Source organism: Carassius auratus, unplaced genomic scaffold, assembly GCF_003368295.1.
Source record: "Carassius auratus strain Wakin unplaced genomic scaffold, ASM336829v1 scaf_tig00217496, whole genome shotgun sequence".
NCBI classification, from domain to species: domain Eukaryota; kingdom Metazoa; phylum Chordata; class Actinopteri; order Cypriniformes; family Cyprinidae; genus Carassius; species Carassius auratus.
Window position 1 is genome coordinate 25,155 of NW_020529095.1, and position 13,450 is coordinate 38,604.

At 36.2% G+C, this 13,450-nt stretch overlaps 1 protein-coding gene across 1 annotated transcript in view; it reads left to right on the top strand.

The window, feature by feature from the left end:
- Positions 1–8,475: 8,475 nt before the first annotated feature.
- Positions 8,476–13,450, top strand: part of rwdd2b (RWD domain containing 2B) — a 42,596-nt gene continuing 37,621 nt past the window's right edge. The window contains exon 1 of the mRNA XM_026265549.1: positions 8,476–8,579. The gene's annotated coding sequence lies outside the window, so the exon portion shown is untranslated. The remainder of the gene's footprint in view (positions 8,580–13,450) is intronic.

A 13,450-nucleotide genomic window follows, 5' to 3' on the forward strand; every position in this document is an offset into this window, starting at 1 on the left:
ATTTCAACGCCTCGCCACGAGCAAACCGTTCGAGATATCAAAAATCCCCTGGCAATTTTTCATCCCCAGTGTCTTGAGATCACGTTGACCGAGTTTGGCGGCAATCGAGAAAAAAACCTATGACAAGTATTTCAAATTCCAGAGCATGCGCTTTTTACATAACTCTAAATAGCTGACTTCCTGATGGGCGGAGCCTATGACATGCAATACGAAAGTTGTTCGGCACGATGAGATCTATATGTGTACTGAGTTTCATATGAATATGTGCAAGTATGTGTGAGCTATACATCAACATTTCTGACTGTGTTCCAGGGGGCGCCGTAGAGCCCCTGTGCCACGCCCGGGTCCCAGCCTCTGCAGGCTCCTAAAGGCCACAGATTCCAAAGTGTGCGCAAATTTTCAAGAGTTTTTGAGTATGTTAAGGACCCCAAAAGCCCCCACAACTTTGACGAAAAATTTGAATACTAAACCCTAAATAGCCAACTTCCTGTTGGGCGGAGCCTATGATATGCAATACAAAAGTTGTTTGGATTGATGAGATTTATATGTGTACCGAGTTTCATACGTCTACGAGCAAGAATGTATGATATATGGCCCTCCATATTCCAGGGGGCGCTGTAGAGCCCCTGTGCCACGCCCGTGTATCATTCTCTGCCCGGCCCTAATGGCCGCAGGTTCCAATCTGTGTGCCAATTTTCAAGACTTTTTAAGCACGTTAAGGGCCCCAAAAGCCCCCGAGACGTTGGAAAAAAATAAAAAAAAAAAAAATAATAATAAATATAGCTGCAAGCAGCGATGTCGGGCTCAAGCCATCAATGCAACGCTACCCCGGTGGCATCAGGAAAACTGTGCCCAGCGGGCATAAGCATTTACAGTAACCCTCTGACAATACAATTTTAAGGGATGTGGCAGTTAAAGGGTTAATCCGACCAATCTAGACTTTGAAATCACATACACAGAACAATATATATAACTTTAGTAACACATTATTTTTATATTTATAAAAAATTTATAAGGTGTGCATTATAGCCATCACCTATATGAACACATTACAATTGTTTTGTGACTGCAAGTCTTTCTTCTCAAATGCTATTGAGCTTCAAATTTGCATTTGAGCCCATGTGAAATAGTAGCATAATTTACATATGACTTACAGTTTGTTGTAATAAATATCAAACATTCAAATTAATTGTGCATTATAGCTGTCACCTAGATGAACAATTACAGTTGTTTTTGAAAGTCATTCTCTTCAAATGCTACTGACGTTAGAAAAGTGTATAACAATATCACATGTAACTTTAGAGACCGTCCCTAAATTTGAGACTCTCGAATGTCCAATGTCAAGACAGCTTTATGCCTGTTTTTTTTTTTCTTTCTTTAGTTTTCTTTTCTCTGTGCCGGATTGCTGATGTCCTATACCCAGGCATAGATGTCCATCCATCAATTACAAACATTCAGCCGCAAACATGTGGTGTGATCTGTCACGAGCGCGGATGGGAGAATGGCGCATGTTTTTTTTCTTTTTTTTTTTTTTTTTTTGAGCAACTGGGATGGTGCCCCTTCTGGGATTTGGTGCCCTGCGAATACTGCATACTCTGCATATAGGGAGCGGCGGTACTATCTGGAAGATATATTCCTCAAACCATCGTACAAGAAGTGGTGATGCTAGTCCTTCAAGAATCGCTCAAAAGCTATTTAAGTGTACAGTTTCCTTTTATTGCATCTTGAAATAAATATTTCTGAATTCTGAATCAAACTGGGTTGTGTTTATTTATTTATTTATTTTATGAGACAACTGAGACTTTAATCTCCTTTGTAATATATGTGCTTTTAAACCAAGAACAATTTATTTATAGATTTATTACTGCTTTATAATGACTATTATTAAGCGAAAAGGCTTTATAATCATGAACTATTTACTAATGCTTAGCTAATGAGTGCCATTATTATAAAGTGTTACCAATGCATTTACTAATGTTAACAAATTAGACATTATTTTACAGTGTTACCAAATCCTTAAATAATTTATTAGTGTTTTGTAATGATTTTAATAACCTATAAGCATTTGTGAAATAGTTTTGCTTGCATTGCAGCTTTATCTGTCAGTTTAAGAGTTTTACTGTTACATCCATGAGATTAATAAATGTCATGTCACGTCACAGTTTGTCATAGGTCAGTATCAAATGAGTTTTAAATTATTATTTGCAGCATAAATAAGGATTCTTAGGATGTTTTTAAATCCCTAAAACTGCCAGAAAAGGATAAGGCCTAAGAGATTTCTTAACCTGTAATGAAAGGAAAAAAACGCCACCATTAGCAACAACAAAAACAATAACAATTTAAAATACAGATATTTTTTTCCTGATTATTAAAGGGATGATTAGGTCTCTCTCTCTCTCTCTCTCTCTCTGCCAGACAGCCCCTCCCTACAGTCCACACACACTGTCAGTCACCAAAAATTCACAGTCACCAACCCCCTCACACTCCCCCTCCCTCTCCCCCTCCCTTTCCTCACACAGACAGAGTGGCCAGAGTGAGATCATGTCAGTTGAGAAGTCTGACAGTTTTCACATTTTCTTTTACCCATACAGTGTTGTAAAGTCGTGAAACTATGCATATTTCCTCAGAATGATTTGATATCTGTATGAAAAAATGCTTTGAAGTGTTTGGAAGCTGCAATTTAAAAATACAAGACAATTAATGTTTCCCTGTTTTACTGTCATTTCAAAAAATCACCACGACAAAACCGTTCAAGCTAACCAAAATCTGTTCGCAATTTAAGTTCCTCTATGTTTTTTCTTCATGTAGACAAAGTTTGGTGTGTATAGTGTACTTCCCCTGTGAGGAGTATTCATTAATTCACAACTGTAAAATCTCAAAAAATACACATTAAAATCAAAATAGCCGACTTCCTGTTGGTCGTAGCTGATAACTGTGAATTAGAAAGTTGTCCGTCTTGATAAGAACAATTTATGTACCAAGTTTGGTGTCTGTAGCTAAAACTAACCCCCCCACTTTTGACAAAAGGTGGCGCTATAGAGTGCCTCATTCACGCCCTTTTAAAAGCTTTTGCCATTGTCTAGCTATCACTAATACTGATATGTGTTTTGAGTTTCATGTAAATCTGAGGTTGTTATCTGCCTCAAAATCACCATAACAGAATATTCAAGTTTGACACGTTGCCATGGCAACACTATATCAGATATCAATATCCCCACAACAGATTTTCATCGGCCGTGTTTTGTCATTATTCTGATGAAGTTTTAAGCAAATCGAGTAAAAATAAGATGCTGAATTCAAAGCATTTGGAAAATGACACACTTCCTGCTGCCAGTTGGTGGCGCTATAACGTTGACTCTTAATAGTCACATATATACAATCGGTATCATACAACGAACAAACCCATGAAGTTTGATCAAATTCAGGAAATGTATGTGGATGTTATTAGACATTTCCTGTTTCTCATTTCTCGCCATAAGTTCCACGCCTCGCCACGGGCAAACCGTTCGAGATATCAAAAATCCCCTCGCAATTTTTCATCCTCAATGTCTTGAGATCATGTTCACCGAGTTTCGTGGCGAACGGGTTGAAAACCTCAGAGGAGTATTTCAAATTCCAGAGCATGCTTTTTTTAAACAGCCCTGAATAGCTGATTTCCTGTTGGGCGGAGCCTATGACATAAAGTGTGAAAGTTGTTCAGCTCAATGAGATCTATAAGTCTACTGAGTTTCATATAAATACATGCAAGTGTGTGTGAGCTATGGTTCAAGATTTCTGACTGTGTTCCAGGGGGCGCTGTAGAGCCCCTGTGCCACGCCCGGGTCCCAGCCTCTGCGGCGTCCTGATGGCCGCAGATTCCAATGTGTGTGCCAATTTTCAAGAGTTTTTGAGCATGTTAAGGCCCCCAAAAACCCCCGGAAGGTTTAATAAAAAATAAAAATAATAATAATAATAACAAGAATAATCCTTAGAAGAACAATAGGGCTCTTCGCCCCTTCGGGCTTGAGCCCTAATTAAAGCTGCAAGCAGCGATGAACGGGCCCTCGCACCCGGGCTCACCGCCATCGTGTGGCTTTAGTAAAAAGGTGAACGTTGAGAAATGTGCATTTAAACTCATAAACATAAGTGCAATATATCAAAGTTTATTCCATATGTGTGCCAATCTTCCTGTTGCCAGCAGGTGGCGCTATCTTTATAATGGAATATTGGCCTTCAGATGTGTTCAAGCCAGGACCCTTATCACACATGTGAAGTTTGGGCAAGATCGGACATTTTATGCCTGAGTTATAACATCTTTTATTCCCATGGCGAGACATCGAACTTCATCACGGCGCCATGGACACACCTTTTAACAAAAACTCAAGATCTTCACAACTAAACATCACACAGGTCTTTAGATTAGACTGACCACAAAAAAGACATTAATGTCATAAAATTTCTAGGAGTAGTTTGTCACAGTGTAAAATATGTCACTTCCTGTTGCCAATAGGTGGCGCTATGACTATAACTGAATATTGGCATGTAGATCTGTTCAGGTCAAGAGTCTTATCAAACATGTGAAGTTTGGGGCAGATTGGACATTGTATGTCTGAGTTATGGCACCATCATTTTTCATGGCGAATCATCGAAATTTGTCAGGCCGCCATGGACACGCCCTTTAACAAAACCTCAATTCCTTCGCAATTTAACATCACAAAGGGCTTTAGATTACACTGACCAAGTTTGGTGTTGATCTGAATAAATCTCTAGGAGGAGTTCGTTAAAATACAACCCCTGAAAATGACAAAAACAACACCAATTTTGCAGGGTAAATTAAAAATAACTGACTTCCTGTTGGGATTCGGATTTCGTACCAAGAGACTTTTTTGTAGCTATTGGTGTGTTACATATGTTTACCGATTTTCGTACATGTACATGACATGTAGCTCGAGGCGCACTCCATTGAAAATGTATAGGTGGCGCTATCGAGCCATTTTGCCACACCGAATGGAATTTTAGCCTCCAGATGTGTGCAGGTCAGTACTCTTATCAAACATGTGAAGTTTGGGCAAGATCTGATATTTTATGCCTGAGTTACAACAACTTCTACTCCCATGGCGAGACATCGAACTTTGACATGATGCCATGGACACGCCCTTTAACGAAAATTCAAGATCTTCACAATTTAACATCGTACAGGCCTTTAGATTAGACTGACCACAAAAAAGACATTGATATCATAAAATTTCTAGGAGTAGTTCTTCGCAGCGTAAAATATGACACTTCCTGTTGCCAATAGGTGGCGCTATGACTATAACTGAATATGGGCATGTCAATCTGTTCAGGACAGGAGACTCAGCAAACATGTGAAGTTTGGGGCAGATTGGTCATTGTATGTCTGAGTTATAGCAACTTCCTGTTTCATGGCGAATCATCGAAATTCGCCAGGCCGCCACACACAGGCCCTTCAACGAAAACTCAAAAGCTTCGCAATTTAACATCGCAATGGCCTTTAGATTAGGCATACCAAATTTGGTGTTGATCTGAATTAATCTCTAGGAGGAGTTCGTTAAAATACAACGCATGGAAATGACAAAAATGACACAAAATTTGCTCATAATATTAGAAATAACCGACTTCCTGTTGGGTTTCGGATTTTGCTCCAAGATACTTTTTTGTAGGTATTGGAGAGTTACATGTGTATACCGATTTTCATACATGTACATGAAACGTAGCTCGAGGCGCACACCGTTGAACGTGTATAGGTGGCGCTGTTGAGCCATTTTGCCACACCCACTTCTGAAACCCATATCAGACGTAAATTTTCGCCAGTTCTGAGGTGTGTGCAAAGTTTCATGACTTTTCGAGCATGTTTAGGCCCTCAAAAATGCGATTCATCTTAGAGAAGAAGAATAATAATAATAATAATAATAATAATAAACGGAGCAATTCCAAGAGGGTCCTCACACCATCGGTGCTCGGGCCCTAATAATAAAAAATAATCCTAAGGAAAACAATAGGCCTCTCGCCCTTTGGGCTTGAGCCCTAATAATAAGAATAATCCTTAGAAGAACAATAGGGCTCTTCGCCCCTTCGGGCTTGAGCCCTAATAATAACAAATAATCCTAAGGAAAACAATAGGGCTCTCGCCCTCCAGGCTTGAGCCCTAATAATCCTAAGGAAAACAATAGGGCTCTCGCCCTCCAGGCTTGAGCCCTAATAACAAATAATCCTAAGGAAAACAATAGGGCTCTCGCCCTCCAGGCTTGAGCCCTAATAAACAAAGCAGATACAAGAGGGTCCTCGCACCTCGGTGCACGGGCCCTAATAATAAACGGAGCAATTCCAAGAGGGTCCTCACACCATCGGTGCTCGGGCCCTAATAAGAAGAATAATCCTTAGAAGAACAATAGGGCTCTTCGCCCCTTCGGGCTTGAGCCCTAATGATTGCATTCTTCAACAGGTTACTATAGAATTAGCAATAGACTATATAAAATAGATTAACTTACCAATAATAATAATTTAAAAAAATGTGTGTTTTACATGAATTTAGAAATGTTTGTAGATCGGTTATTAATTATGTGGTTTCACTGTTTGGATGGTGTTGCTGTCTGCAAACAATGACAAATATTTAATGCAAAATCTGTGTTCATGCCAACTTATACAATTACTAAAGTTCATTAGCAATTAATATTTTTATGAAAACACGTTTTAAGTCATGATTTACCACCACTGGCACGTCATCGGACCTTTGGTCATCGTACCCCCCAACACCATCACCCCCCCAACCCCCGTGGGTCCCTTATTTTTCTGTATTGAAGGTGGCAACCCTAGTCAATTGTAAGACTGATGAGCATTTCCTTTACTTATATGATGTCTTACAGACATACAAGTATTGCACAATTTCAGTGCAAAGACATGGATAATTTTTTTTTCTTTGATCCAGTAGCACTACATCCAAACCTGTTTTAGCGTTGCTGTGTTTATAGCGTTACTGTTAGTTGAAAATTTGTTTGACTACAGTGAGCATTGCTTTCCTTTCAGTATGTGATGTCTTAAGGATATGTTTCAATGCAATTCAATTCAATTCAATTCAATTTTATATGTATAGCGCTTTTTACAATACAAATCGTTACAAAGCAACTTTACAGAAAATTATGTTTCTACAATATTTAGTAGTAGCTAGTAGTTTGTGCACATTTGACAGGATTTTAGAAAAAAAAAAAAAAAATAATAATAATAATAATACAAGACGTAGTCAGCTAGACGATGAACTATCAATATTATTAATTAAGTTATTATATGATGCATGGTGTTTACTCAAAAGTCGCTCAAGGGTGGGATTGCTAAATTTATGTTGTGCTGTTTTCCAACAGTACACACCCAATCTTGTTTCATGAATAATGTAACATAAACTTTGCTTATGCAGAACAAAACCCATACAGCATTTTTTTTTTTTTTTTTTTTTTTTTACATTAGCAGTCCTGACTTTTCATTTCAATTAAGTGTTCCACAGAATTAAAAGTTTTATGTAAAGGTTGACACCAATAAAGTGTAATACAGTGTACAAGTCGAATTAGATGCAATTTTGTGATCATTTAAGTTTTGAAAACAGAATTGGATCAAACATTTGTCCAGGAAAGTGCCAGCATAATGTCCATCCTCTTTCATATTGTCAAACAGGTTCATCCAAAACTGGATGCACTGACTTTTAACTGTAAGCCACCTTCTCTCAATCCGTTGATTGCTGCTGCTTGGCCCAAAACTGATGCAACCAGAGTCGGGATTCTTTCCATGATGCAGAAATTTCTGCATCTCTGCAACATTGACGTTCTCTGTACCGAGATCCAAATCTCACCATATTAGGCATATAGACTAATACAAGCAAGAATAACATAGAATTTTGTGGATACCAGCACATGTTAATATACCAGGAAATGAAGAAGCTTTTAATATGGCAATATAAGCACTTTAACTGAACTCTCCTAATCTTGTTGTCTCATTAAGTAAGAAGGAAGGAAAAATAATAATTGAAGAAGCCTGCAATAAAAAGTGGTTAGGAAAGTGGAATATTTGTGTTACATGAAGGCATCTTTATAATGTAGAAAACAATATTAGAAAAAGTAAATGGCTACATAGCTTCAGTAGAGAAGATCGGATTATTGTAGCAAGACTAAGAATGGAACATACTAAACTTAATTATACTATTTATATACAGTAATAGGTAAACAGTACAGATATGTCCTAGGTATGAGCAGGAAATGAACATGGGATGCAAAGAATATACAATCAGAAATGTATTAAATACAAATCAAGGATCAGGTAAAATTCTAAAATCTATTTTTTTTTTTTTTTTAAATTCATTACAAATGATAATTTTAAAAACAGCATATAGATTTTTTTTCAAGCACACACAGACTAAAATCATTTCACACGCCAGCACAGGAGGTGGCGATATGCACCGAAAAGCTGTCATGCAACTTCGCCATTAAACCCACAGAAGAAGAAGAAGAAGTAGAAAGAAAATTCGAGTTCTGCCATCTTCTGTCAGTGTGCGATACAAAATAAATCTCGTACGACTGTGATTGGTGCTGAATAAGGTATGTCTATGTCCCGTCTGTTTCAGAAAACTCTATGTATATTTGACCTCGGCTGCGGCTGGATTTGAACCGATCCGGCAAAAGGAGTTGTTTGGACACATTCGACCAACAATCAGCTTCTCGTAGTGGCGCGTGCACAGCGTTTACATTATGATAATATTTAATGCATATAAGTTGTTTGTTTGTTTATTTGTATACACGAACATTTCAAGGATGTGTTTTCTGCAGCCTGAGCAAAATCATTCTTTATAACACACCTGTTCAGCACTCGCAAAAAAAGTGTAACTAGTGTGCCATTCAAATTTGATTTGACCCTCGATGTAAATAAATGATGCAGATTACCCGACTTTTTTATAGTGCTGTGTTACTTTCCAAGAACTTCTATTTAAAATCATTTAAAAACTACTATCGCACACTGGAGTTAAATTCGTCATAACAATATATGATATCATAATATAAATCGCTAATGTGAAAAAAACCAAAGCTGTTATTGCTCAGAAATTGGCTTTTCAAGCTTACTTATTTATTAGACTTGAATTTTATATATATATATATATATATATATATATATATATATATATATATATATATATATATATATATATATATATATATATATATATATATATATATATAATCCCTCACAAAATCCTAAAGGATTCCACACAGTATGTAGCACTTGTGTCCTCAAATGTAAATGTCCACTGGAACCATTCTAGTCTCGAAAGGCATGAGGAGAAGCATATAAAGTGTATACAGGAGACCAGAAGTTGAATATAAAAATAAAACTTTACTATAATATATAATAATAATAATAGCAAATACAATCACATAACAACACAGAACAATAAAACATCAAATGATATGTAGAATTTGAAATTGTAACTCAGTTTGAATTACCTTTGAGTTGTATAATACTGTTAATTTCATAATGTAATAGTTATGTTTGTGTGTAATGTAAAAAGAGACAGAGAGAAAAAAAAATATTGTATCATATTCCAAAAGAATCACTAATGCTCTGTTAATTGAACATATGCACGATTACTTCCTGGTTTTAGATTAGCCAGCTCAGTCATTTCCAGTCAGTTGTACAGTGCTTTAAGAGGAGTGTCCTTTTCTCAGTTTCTCTTTAAAATCTATTCACAATTTGAAGTCATTTTTTGTTTATCTAAGAGGACCAAACTTCCACATTTACCATTTCAGGAATGACAAACGTGGATGTTAAATATTATGCAGGTAAATCTGCTAAATTGTTCTTGACCCATTGCTACGATTGACAGTAATAATGGAATAATGGAAGACAAGCCAATGTCAAAATAGAGTGGTCCATTTAGTGATTCAGGCTAAATTCAGAGCAGCAAATCTATAACAGTAACAAGACTGTGTTGACTGAATATATTTAGCAGCTTTAACAAGTAAAAGATAAAACTTAAAAACTTTAATCTAAATAATATTTCAAAATATTTAATCCATTATTTAATTGTTATACCATTAATATTTAGCTTATTTCATGTGTATTTAACTAGTTTTTATTTAATAATTGAAATAATAATTCTCCCTTATATGCTTTTGTTGTTGGGGCATATGTTTTTTTTTTTTTTTTTTTAATGACATGAGACATTGTGATTCCTGCACGTGCTATACTTTATACTTCAGTACAATAAAAGTACACAAATTTGGAGTTAAAATCTTTAAAGTGAATTTTATTGCAAAGCTATAGAGTTGAGAGGGCAAATATTATAAGTGTTTAGAATGTATTTAAGACTGTGAAGGTAAGTAATTGATTATTAATCATACCATTATGATGTCATTTGAGAGATTGCATCTCTAATGTTAGCCTAAACCAGTGGTTCTCAAAGTGTGGTAAAAAGTGTGTCTAGTGGTACACGGAGGAATCACTAAGTTAAAGGTGCTGTAGGGAACTTTTGTAAAAAAAAAAAAAAAATATTTTTTACATATTTATTAAACCTGTCATTATGTCCTGACAGTAGAATATGAGACAGATAATCTGTGAAAAAAATCAAACTCCTCCCAGTGGTCCTATTGCCATTTGCAGAAACTCCATCGCTCCCGGTAAAAAATAACCAATCAGAGCTGCGGTCCGTAACTTTGTTTGTGTTCAAAATGTAGAAAAATTTATATAATAAGCAAGTAGAATCAAATGTGATAAGAATCAACTGCTGGTCATGCATGCATTGTCTACACGGAGCTCACAACGAGCGAATTTATTCTTATTTAAGAACTTTTAAAACGGCGATTGCACGCAATCCACACGTTAGAACACACCAAGAGCTAAATTCAGATGTTTCTGAACTGTTTAAAGTAATAACATGATATATTCGCGGCAGCCAACTGCCTGCGAGCTCGCGATGTATTTCTCTGAACACTTGAAGTTCAGAGAATTTACAGCCTTTCACAATAAAACACTGCAGCGAAACGGCACAAAACAAATAAAAGAATATATTATACACATGAAAATTAGTGTTTATATGTGCTTGTGAGATTTTATCTGTCAGGCAGAACGTCACATCAATTGCCATCGTCACAACATGGTAAAATTAATTTATATATATTTTTAAGAGCTTCTTAAAATAATACAATCCACTCATTAGAAAAAAACAAGAGCAAAATCCAGGTGTTTGTTGAGCCATGCAAAACGAAATATCATTTGACATCGAGGGAGAAAAAGTCACATGACAGCAGCGTTTCGGGGAGAGATCGGATAAATAAATACACATTTCATTCACACTGCCAAGCTAAACCAACATATGTTATTATACCGGATCGGATCTCATTAATAAATTATGTCTCTGGCCAAAGAACTGAGAGAAAGACGAGAGAAATGAGCGCTTCATCAGCAGCCCATGCAGCGTGATACATCTTATGAATACTGGAAGGAAAAAAAGTCACGACAGCCTTTTAAATTAAAACAGTGCAGCGAATCAAAACAATTAGAAGAATATAGAGATCAAAATGAGTGCTTGTATGATCTTTTTGTCTTAGGTGAAAATAACATCCATCTCTCCAGCTTCAGAGGACAGTGATTCTGGCTTTTCGTCGGTAGATAGGACAAATCAAGTACACGATTATTTCAGAATTCATAATAGCTTGGCGAACATAAACTGTTGAGAAATAAATTGAAAATGGGTAGTATTAATGCTGGATTGAATATTAAAACCCCTTTACTTGCAAACATCGCCGACGGCCCCAGTTTATTATTGTTTCAATTTCACAGCACTTTAAACATCACTCTTATAAGAGTATACTTTATCTAGACGAACTGTGCATCAATTGAAAGTTTAAAGACTCAAGCTTCGATATTTGACGAATATTTTGATAAAACGTTGTTGCAGTGACAGTTATTTAGTAAAATAATAAATCCGTATTATGCCACATTTTGAATAGACATTCTCCACTCATTCAAATTCAGTCACGTCAGCAGCGGTTTATTTGTGTTCACAGACTGAACAGCGTCAATAAGGATTTATAGACCAAAGATGCATATCTGCGGAGATATATGGATATATTTACTGATGTTTACTTCATATTTCTTCAGACAGAATCATCATTTCTATTCATTTTCCACTGATTTACGCGATCTGATGATCAACAGCCTCTCCCAGCGATCTGTGTGTGTGTGTGTGGAGTGGCGTGAGCTCGTGCTGTGTGTCACTCAGACTCCGATTGGTCCTTCCCAATGTCAGTCTTGGAGTGTCATGTCCGGACACTGCCACATCGTGTCACATGCTTCCTGTAAACTTCCTGGTTCATATCTTACCATAACACTGAAACACCTCTGTACACACGGAATATTCGAATAATAAACTCGCGATTACGATAGTAAAACTTGGTATGATATTTTCTTGATATCTGGGGCGTTTTTATAAAAAAATCGAAAATGTACATCGGAAATGCTAACTTGTGAAGCGATGAAAAAGGCTACAAATAGCATATTTTTACAATAGTAAACGACCAAATTCCACCCCTGATCGCTAAATGAAGTTATTACAAACACTCGATCAGGGTTTAAAGTGAGTTTTTAGTAAAAGTGTACTAATAATTTAATAAATTGTCTGATGTAGCTTGATGTTAACGTTAGCTCTAATGCTACTAATAGCAGGTGCATTTCTTCATAATGCATTTCTGTCACAATATCTTTCATAGTAAGACTTTTGATAAATAAGGGCTAAATGCATACTGAAACTAAGTGAGATAGCAGTTTTGTGGATTGTAAAGCTTGTAATAACCACAACAAAGGCTGATTAAGGTGTAATAAAAGCAAAATAATAATGATAAAAGATTAATGCGGATAATGTCTCATACCAGGCGGAGGTTCGAAAGACTCATTTGGTGAGAACAATATAATCATGAAACGGGGAGTTTTCAAAGCCAACACACATACAGAGAGCACAGGAATGTTTGCATGTGAGATTTTACAGAGATAACAAGTGCCATAAATCAATTTGATTAGCCTTCTCTAAAAACACACATGACATGGCCTTTCATGACATGAAATATTTCATAAAATTCACAGTTTTACAGATTACATTATGAAATTTTCATATGAAGCTTTGGTAGACTTTTGGCTTTAGCTACACTGTGCTAAACTCATATCCTTCATCAACAATTTTTTTTAATACATTTTAAAAAATGTTTTTAGTATTTTTATTTTAGTTTTTATGTTTGAGCTTATATATCTCTATTATCATAACAGTCTGAGTGATTCTGATTCCTGAACAGTAAACTTTGAAGTGTCAGCTTTGTGGACAAATGTTGATTATGTATCTAGTCAGAAAGAATCATGAGCAAAAACATTTTTATTTTGGGGATGTCGTTTCTGTCTCCATGCCAAAAATGGGGGGTGACTGTTA